This window comes from Sceloporus undulatus, chromosome 4 (genome assembly GCF_019175285.1).
Source record: "Sceloporus undulatus isolate JIND9_A2432 ecotype Alabama chromosome 4, SceUnd_v1.1, whole genome shotgun sequence".
In the NCBI taxonomy this organism is placed as follows: domain Eukaryota; kingdom Metazoa; phylum Chordata; class Lepidosauria; order Squamata; family Phrynosomatidae; genus Sceloporus; species Sceloporus undulatus.
In genome coordinates this window covers 210926628-210935083 of record NC_056525.1, presented here as the reverse complement: position 1 = coordinate 210935083, position 8456 = coordinate 210926628, and positions in this window count along the sequence as shown.

Below are 8456 nucleotides of genomic sequence, written 5' to 3'. Positions count from 1 at the left end.
GTACTTTCCAGAACATAACAGAGAGGTAGGCAGGTCTGATGCTGAACCTAAAGAAAACAAAAAATATTGACCACAGAAGAAATACACAAATTCAATCTAGACAATGAGAAAATTGAAATGTGTAAAGAATTCCAATATAGGATCAAATATATATATATAGGACCAGAATGGGGACTGCATTCAAGATATATGAAGAAGACTAGGAATGGGAAGGGCAGCTATGAAGGAACTTGAAAATATAATGAAGAGCAAAGACATACAACTGAGCACTAAAGTCTGAATCGTTCAGGCCATTGTATCCCTATTACTGTGTACGGATGAGAGCTGGACAGTGAAGGAAGCAGAGAGAAAGAAAATCAACTCATTCGAAATGTGGTGTGCTGAAGAAGAGTACTTAGGATACCATGGGCCTGTTACAACAGCCAAAATAAAGCTGCTTCAAGTCACAGTGGAGGTATGGTGTTTTCAATGATGCATGCGTCCTAAGAGTCCAGAAGCCACACCAAGCCACGCTCCAGTCCTTAGGAGGGGTATCAGGGCAGGGCAGTGAGGAAAAGGGATTCTTGGAGATGTCTTATCCATAGGGTCACCATGAGTCAAAGTCAAGGGTAGCTAACAAAAAAGTCAACATTTAAGCATGCATTTGTTACTGGAATACTTTTTCTTCTTCTTAGTCTTAATATCTAGGTGGCAGTGAGATTCATACATGTGTGTATACACACACACTCACACACCATATTTCATCCATTGCTTACTGGCACAGACACTGGATTGCTGTAATGGAACATATGTTTAAGTTTTTCCCATGATGATGACTGATCATTGTCATCACCATAATGTGTTCCACTTCATTTTATGTGTGAAGTTTCTTACTAGCACCAGGAATTGTGCCATCTTGGAGACAAAATCATCATCCATGCAGTGATGTCTGCTGGCTCCCATGTCGTAGGGCAATTCATCTACACTTGGTTTAATCTCTGATTTTACCCCACTGAACTATGTTACTAAAACAGACCCAGCACTCTGGCTAACTCCTTTAAAACTAACCAAACCTGGAATGGGTCCACCATCATCACCCTGAATATCACTAACCAGGCACCCGTTATAGGTTCGCCTTAGAGTTGCCATAATCAGAATGCCATGGCATTGGGTTTGGAACCATCTGCTCTGTAGATGTTGATGAACTAGACTACTCCAGTTATCCCCCCCACCACTGATCTGTTTAATTGGATTTGATGGAAATAGATGTGAAGCCACAGAACCTTAGGGTCACCATAAGTCAGAAATGACTTGAAGGAAACCACACAGAGTAGCTGGCCTGTGCCCATATATGTCCTATTGTTGTTGTGTGCCTTCAAGTCATTTCTAACTTATGGAACTTCTAAGCAACCTATCACGGGATTTTCTTGACATGTTCTTCAGAGGGGATGTCATTGCCATTCTCTGGGGCTGAGAGAGTGTGACATGCCAAAGTCATCCAGTGGGTTACATGGTCGAGCAGGAATTTGAATCCAGTCTCTAGAAGCATAGCCCAATGCCATACCATCTATACCATGCTGGCTATATTTCCTATATTATATTTTACTAGTGACTAGAGGTGAAGTAGTAGACAAGACAAGACAGCATACAGAACCAGTTTTGTACTGAGGTATGTGTACTGAGGGTTCAATGTAACACAAGAAGCACCCCTTTAGCAACTCCTCATTCTGTAAACGAAAAGCCACAGATTCAGGCACAAAAATTAAGGTGATGTAAAAAGAACTGATTATTTAGCCAGCTAAAATTCAGGTACTGATTCTCTTGTTCAGTTTGCATTGAGATGAGCAAGGTTACCCACAGGCAAGCGGAGAGACATTTGTAGACATCTCTCTCCCTGTCCATCCTTTACATTTGGAAGATTAAAAAAGTTTTCCTGTGTGCATTTGAAGAGAAGCGGGGGGGGGGGGGGGATAGACAGCTAAGAATTTTACTTTTCACAAACCCTGGCAATGATATACAGGAATTCTCTGCTATGTGGTGCATGATAAGTTGTGAACTCTAAAGCTTGAAAGATAGAGCAGGGTGTACCTTTTGTGCTTACACTGGAAATCTGAAACCCCATTATTTTCTGCATTTGTTAAAATATGGCCCCTGTTCAACATACAGACAAAGCAAGGGACTTTGATAAAACCTGATCTACATTCAAGATCGCGTGATCTAAGCTTTTCTAAAATAGCACATGCAGAAGTGCAGGAATTGGCGGAAAGCTCTACAAGAAGATCATTTCTTGTAACAGCCACTCTTACTTTGTTTTCTTTGCACTTGAATTGTGCCATTGTTGTGTGTGTCTCTGTGAGTGTCTCCATGGCACCAGGATGGGCTTATTGCCTCTTTGTAATAGTTTGTGCTGTACATATTCTATGTTTTATTCCTGAATTAATATCATGATTTCTTCTTTTTTCCAAGCTGTTTTCCACTACTAATGTTTGCTTTGCTGTATTTCTAGCTCAATTTATTTTAACAAATAATAAAAAAGAGCCTCCCTTGCTTGTTTGCTACATCACATGGTTTCTTTCTGTTATTCTTCCGGACTCAGCAGGTATAGATTCTTACTGTACTGTTTGTTTTCTATATTTTAATGGAACATACCCCTTTTCTTCCACTTATGTTGAACTGAAACAATTCAGGGTACAAACAGTAAAGTCTGAATTTTTCTGTTTTTCCTCTGACAGAACATTCAGTGTTAACTTTACAGTGGCATTAGTTCAGTTCCTATACTTAGAGTGGGAAATGCCTCAATAGCATGAATTTTTAATTGCTGTGAATGGAAAATACATACATACAACACACACACACACACACACACACACACACACACCCTATATAATTAAAAAGTTTCCCTGCATGAACTGTTAACTGCACTAATAATAATTTCTATCCTGTTTTGGGCTTGGCCAAAGTTCCATCTCAGCACTGTCATTGTCAATTTGAATTGATATACATGCTTATATACTGACCCAAAAATATTCCTACTGTCTCTCACAGTAGAAGTAGATCCCTGAAATTAACATGAAGCACACATCCCTAATATGAAAACTGTGCAGAGGACTAAATTAAATTGTTAGCTGTCAACTAGAATAGACTCAACAGCAGGTGTTGTGTGGTGGGTTGAGCATTGGACTATGACCTGGAGACCAGGGTAGAAACCCACTGGATGACCTTGGGCGAGTGACATTCTTCTCGCCTCAGAGGGAGACAAAGACAAATTTCCTCTGAAGAAATTGCCAAGAAAAACCTGAGATAGGTCAAAATGTCTTGAAGACACACAACACAACAACAACAACACAACAACAACAAAGAGTAGACCACCTCAATCAATGGCTCTTATGTAAGTGTTTGATTTCCCATTCAGTCAGTCAGGACTAATGACTAAAATTAGGTCAGAATGCTATCCACAAGAAGAGACTGCTCCCAAGACCAACCTGGTTTCAAGCTGGCAGACCTTCTCTGCAATTTATCATTGTTAACCGCTGCCAATTGATTGACCCATGGTGGCCCATGAATGAGGGACCCCAAATCACCTATTCATTAACGCCCTGCCCAGGTCTTGTAGACTGGTACTGTGGCCTCCGTGATCGAGACTATCCGTCTGGATGTGGTCTTCCTCTTTTTTTCTCTGCCCCTTAGCTATACCAATCATATTACTTTTTATAGTGGAGTCTATCATCTCATAATAGGCCCAAACAGTAGTGTCCATTTAGTCATCTTGGCTTCTACAAAATGTTCAGGCTGGATTTGGTTTTATACCCATTGATTTATCGTTTTGGCTGTCTGTGGAACCTGTAGAACTCTTCTCCAGCATCACATATCAAATGAACTGATTTTCTTCCTATCAGCTTTCCACCTTTCACACCATGCATGTAAGATGGAAATAGAATGTAATGGACAATCCTAATTTAAGTATTCATATATATAATATATATATATATATATATATATAATATATATCCTTTATTTATGAAGCGCTGGTAAATACACAGCGCTGACAGGCAATCTTTTTAGTTAGATGGTCCCCCTGCCCTTGGGCTTACAGCTAAAAAGACATGACACAGAAGGAGAAGGGAGGGTGGCGGGAAAGGGTAAGAGGTCCAGCAGTTCCTCCTCCCTCCGAGGCCTGGACCAAGGCAGATGGACTGGAGGGAGGGCTTGGCTTCAAATGGAAGGTTAATCTTTATCCAGGGAAAATACATACTCTCAAGTAGGATAATACATATACATACATAGCAATACAGGAAATGGTTCGATAAACAGGCAACAAAAGAACATCAGATAGTAAGCGACAATTATGCAATGCCTGGGAAGGCTCTCTGAACAGCTTTCAACTCCGTTTTGAAGCTAGTTAAAGAAGTGATGCCTCTTGCTTGTGGGGGAAGAAGGTTCCAGGAGTAGGGGCAGCAAGTGAAAAGGGGCAAATCCGGGATGGGGCAGAGGAAATCCTGGGCTGAGACAGGAACCCTTGACTACCAGAACGGAGGGCCCGGTGGGAAGGGAGGAGAAAGAAGGTCTGATAAGTAAGGAGGGGCCAGTCCATGGAGGGCTTTGAATGTTCGACGCAGGAGCTTATACTGAATGCGGAAAGGGAGAGGGATCCAGTGAAGGGATGCCAACACAGGGAGATGTGGTCAGAGCGGTGGGTGGAAGTGATAATGCGTGCGGCTGAATGCTGGACAGAGATTAAAGGACAGAGGTGAGAAAGAGGAAGCCCAGCCAGGAGGACGTTACAGTAATCAAGTCGTGAGATCACTAGGGCATGGACCAGGATCTTGGCAGTAGAGGCGGAGAGATATGGTCGGATTTGGCAATATTGTACAAAAAGAATCTACAAGCCTTGGCTGTGGCTGGATCTGAGGGATACACGACAGAGAAGAGTCAAGATAAAACCAAGACCTGCGGCTTGCTGGACTGGTTGAATAGAATGTTGTCCACAGACAGAAAAGGATGTTGAAGGGTGGGCTTAGGAAGAAAGACAAGAAGCTCCTCTCTTGGAGATGTTGAGCTTCAAACGCCGATGACGCATCCACTGCGAGACAGCTGTAAGGCAAGACAAGACTTGCTGTTCAAGCCTTGGAGAAAGGTCAGGGGCAAAAAGATACAGCGGGTGTCATCAGCATACAGATGGTAGGAAAAACCAAAAAGCTGATGAGTTTTCCTAAGGACAGTGTGTAGAGAGAAACAGAAGGGGACCCAGAACAGAGCCCTGGGGAACTCCAACAGATAAGGGAACAGGAGAAGAAGTCTGACCCCCTGCAACTACTGCAAAGATCTGCCAGACAAGTAAGATCAAACCAGTCGAGAACAGAGTCTGAGAACCCAAGGCCAGAGATATGTCAATTAGGAGACAGTGATCAACAGTGTCAAAGGCTGCAGACAAATCGAGAGAATGAGAAAGAGTAAAGGCCATTAGCCTTGGCCTGTAAAGGTCATTCGAGATCTTAGTGAGAGCGGTCTCTGGAATGCCTTGGGTGGAAACCAGCACTGAAAGGGATCAAGGATGGGTTGGTTTTCAAGAAACTTAAGACAGCGCGAATAAACAACCCGTTCCAAAACCTTAGAAAGAAAGGGGAGAAGAAAATCGGACGATAGCTAGACAAAGAGGAGGGTCAAGAGAAGGTTTTTCAGAATTGGGGAAATGAGAGCATGTTTGAATCCGACGAAGGAGCCTGTAGAGAGAGAGGATTGAAGATGTGGAGAAGCGAGGGCAGAAAGGAGGAGCTATAGAGATTAAAGACAAGTAGATTGGATCAAGAGGACAGGTTGCAGGTTTGGAAGAGTTCAGAAGTGTAGAGAGTTCATTCAAAGAGGCAGGAGGAAAGACAGAAAATTTGTTAGGCGAAGGCGATAAAGTGTTGTGTGTGTTGTGTGTGCAGTTCTTTAATAGTTGCTCTTCCAAGTCCTAGGCTGTATCTACATTGGCAGAATTAATGCAGTTTGCCATTGCTTTAACTGCCATAGCTCAATGCTATAGAATTCTAGGATCCATAGTTTTGTGAGAGATCTGACATCTCTGGCTGTTCTATCCTTCTGGCATGGTGATTTTGTTCATCAATGGCTACTAGTCAGAATGGGATATATCAGCAGCGCCTTCAGAGATAATGTGCCTCTGTATACTTGGAAATGAGAGAGAGATATGTAGCACTTTTGCACGATAATGGATCCCCCTCAGCGTCTTATTAGCTGCTGTATGAAAGAGTATTGGACAGATAGCCTTTGGCTTCATCCAACATAGTTTCTTCTTTCATTCACTACATGGACCCTATATGCTAGGACTCTCTTATGTGCATTCCCTTTCCTTATGTTATAGTACATAACCTTATGATGGAATATCATTTTAAGTAGGCAGGGAAGGTCTAAAGAAGAAAGGTTTATACTTTGTCTAAAGGCAGTGCCAGTTGCATACTGTTACTCCTCTACATCTAACCCACCCTTTCAGACAGAAGAGAACAGGCACCATAAGCTACCATCTGTATCTGTACTTCAAGTCATTTTCAACTTATGGAAACCCTAAGGAGTTTTCTTGGAAAAATTGTTCGGGGTGTGTGCCCTTAATCCCCTCTGAGGCTGAGAGAATATGATTTGCTTAAGGTCAACCAAGTGAATTTCCGTGGCTGAGTGGGGATTTGAGCTCTGGTGTCCAGAGGCCTCATTCTCACACACAGAGAAGGAATAAATTCACAAGCCCCTTTGATTAGAAAGGCTGGCAACCATGTAGTGTGACATATGCATGGATAAGTCATGCGATGCATTCAGGATGAATCCATCCATCCATCCATCCATCCATCCACATCACCTTCTTCTCAGGCTGGGACATAAGCTGGTGTACAAAACCAGATAATTACAACAAAAGGACATATAATTAAAAGCAGACGAACTGAGATAAAACCAGTATTAAATTACTGTATATAACTCAAACCATGCCACAAATTGACTCCAAAACCCTGGGTGGACTATATACGGTCAATATGGTAATGGTAATGACAGCTCTTTCAGATTCCTCTGCTGCAGTGGGAAAGCAGGTGTCCTAAAGGATTGCCAGTCACATACATACCGCCTCGGCAGTGAATTCCAAAAGAGCCATTGCCAAACAGGGAGAGGCAATGGTGCTCTTTTAAACATAAAAGAAGCACCAATTACACATACATACACAAAAAACACATGCAAACTCACACACTCCCTGCCTCAGCAGTGAACCCTGAAAGAGCTGCCGCCAATCGAGGAAAAAGAAAAAAGAAAAGGGGGAGGATGGTGGCTTCTTTACAGTTCCTCTCCCTGGATGGATTCTTCACCACACCCACTTGCCTCCTTCCTCGTACAGATACACATGGGGCAGCTATGAAGGAACTTGAAAATATAATGTGTGAATTTTCTTTCAATTCATGTTTTAAATAATAACTTTCCGAAATACATGTGTTTCATATAATATGAGAGGATGGTTTTTGTTTAGTTTGGATTTTTTAAAGGAATGCAGGAGAAAACAAGCTGGCAGTTTTGACCATCCAGGTCAGTTTGGATGAGCTCAACTCTTCAAAGTCAAGCTTTGACCACCTGTCTGTTCAACCATACTAATGCTGATTTAGGCTTACTACATCTTTTTCAAGGGACTCCTTATTTAACACATATATAACAAGCAGGTAGACAATGGTAATCTTCACGCTATTGATAGAATGAAAAGTATTTCCTTTGAATATGGCCAGTCCAGATGAGTGGATTTTGTTTCAGCTCAGTTTTAAACAATTTGCTGAAACAAGTAAAAATAACACATTCAGTCAGAAAGCTCTTGGGATTCAAAAAAGCAAAAGCAAAAGTGATCATTTTTCCATCCCTGAGCATGGATACTGGAAATAGAACTAGTGAGCCCTGGAAAGAAAAGGCTGATGAAATAGCCCAAACTGGGGAAACTGTTGACTTTATAAGGATATTGCAACAACAGAAGCACAATCAGAGGTATATTTGTTCATAAGTAGTGCTGGAGAAGTGTGGTAAGGATCTCATGGATGTCCAAAAAGCCAAACAAATTGGTCCTAGAGCATATAAAGCCAGAAATCTCCCTGGAAGCCAAGATGACAAAACTGAGGCTGTCATGCTTTGGGCACATCATGAGAAGGGAGGACTCACAATAATGCTAAGAATGGTGGAGGGAAGTAGAAAAAGAGGAAGGCCACATGCTAGATGGATAGACTCTATTAAGAAGATCATATGTATGAGTTTACAAGAGCTCAGCAGAGTAGTGGAGGACAGGAAGTCTTGGAGATGTCTCATCCACAGGGTTGCCATAGGTAGAGATCGACTTGAGGGCAGTTAACAACACCACAATATAAGTGTAACAAATAAACATGATTATTATTGTGTTTGTTTCCCATTAGTTGACTGCTGCAAAGCATAGACTCAGACACTCAAGCCACAATTCACCCTAAGTCCAA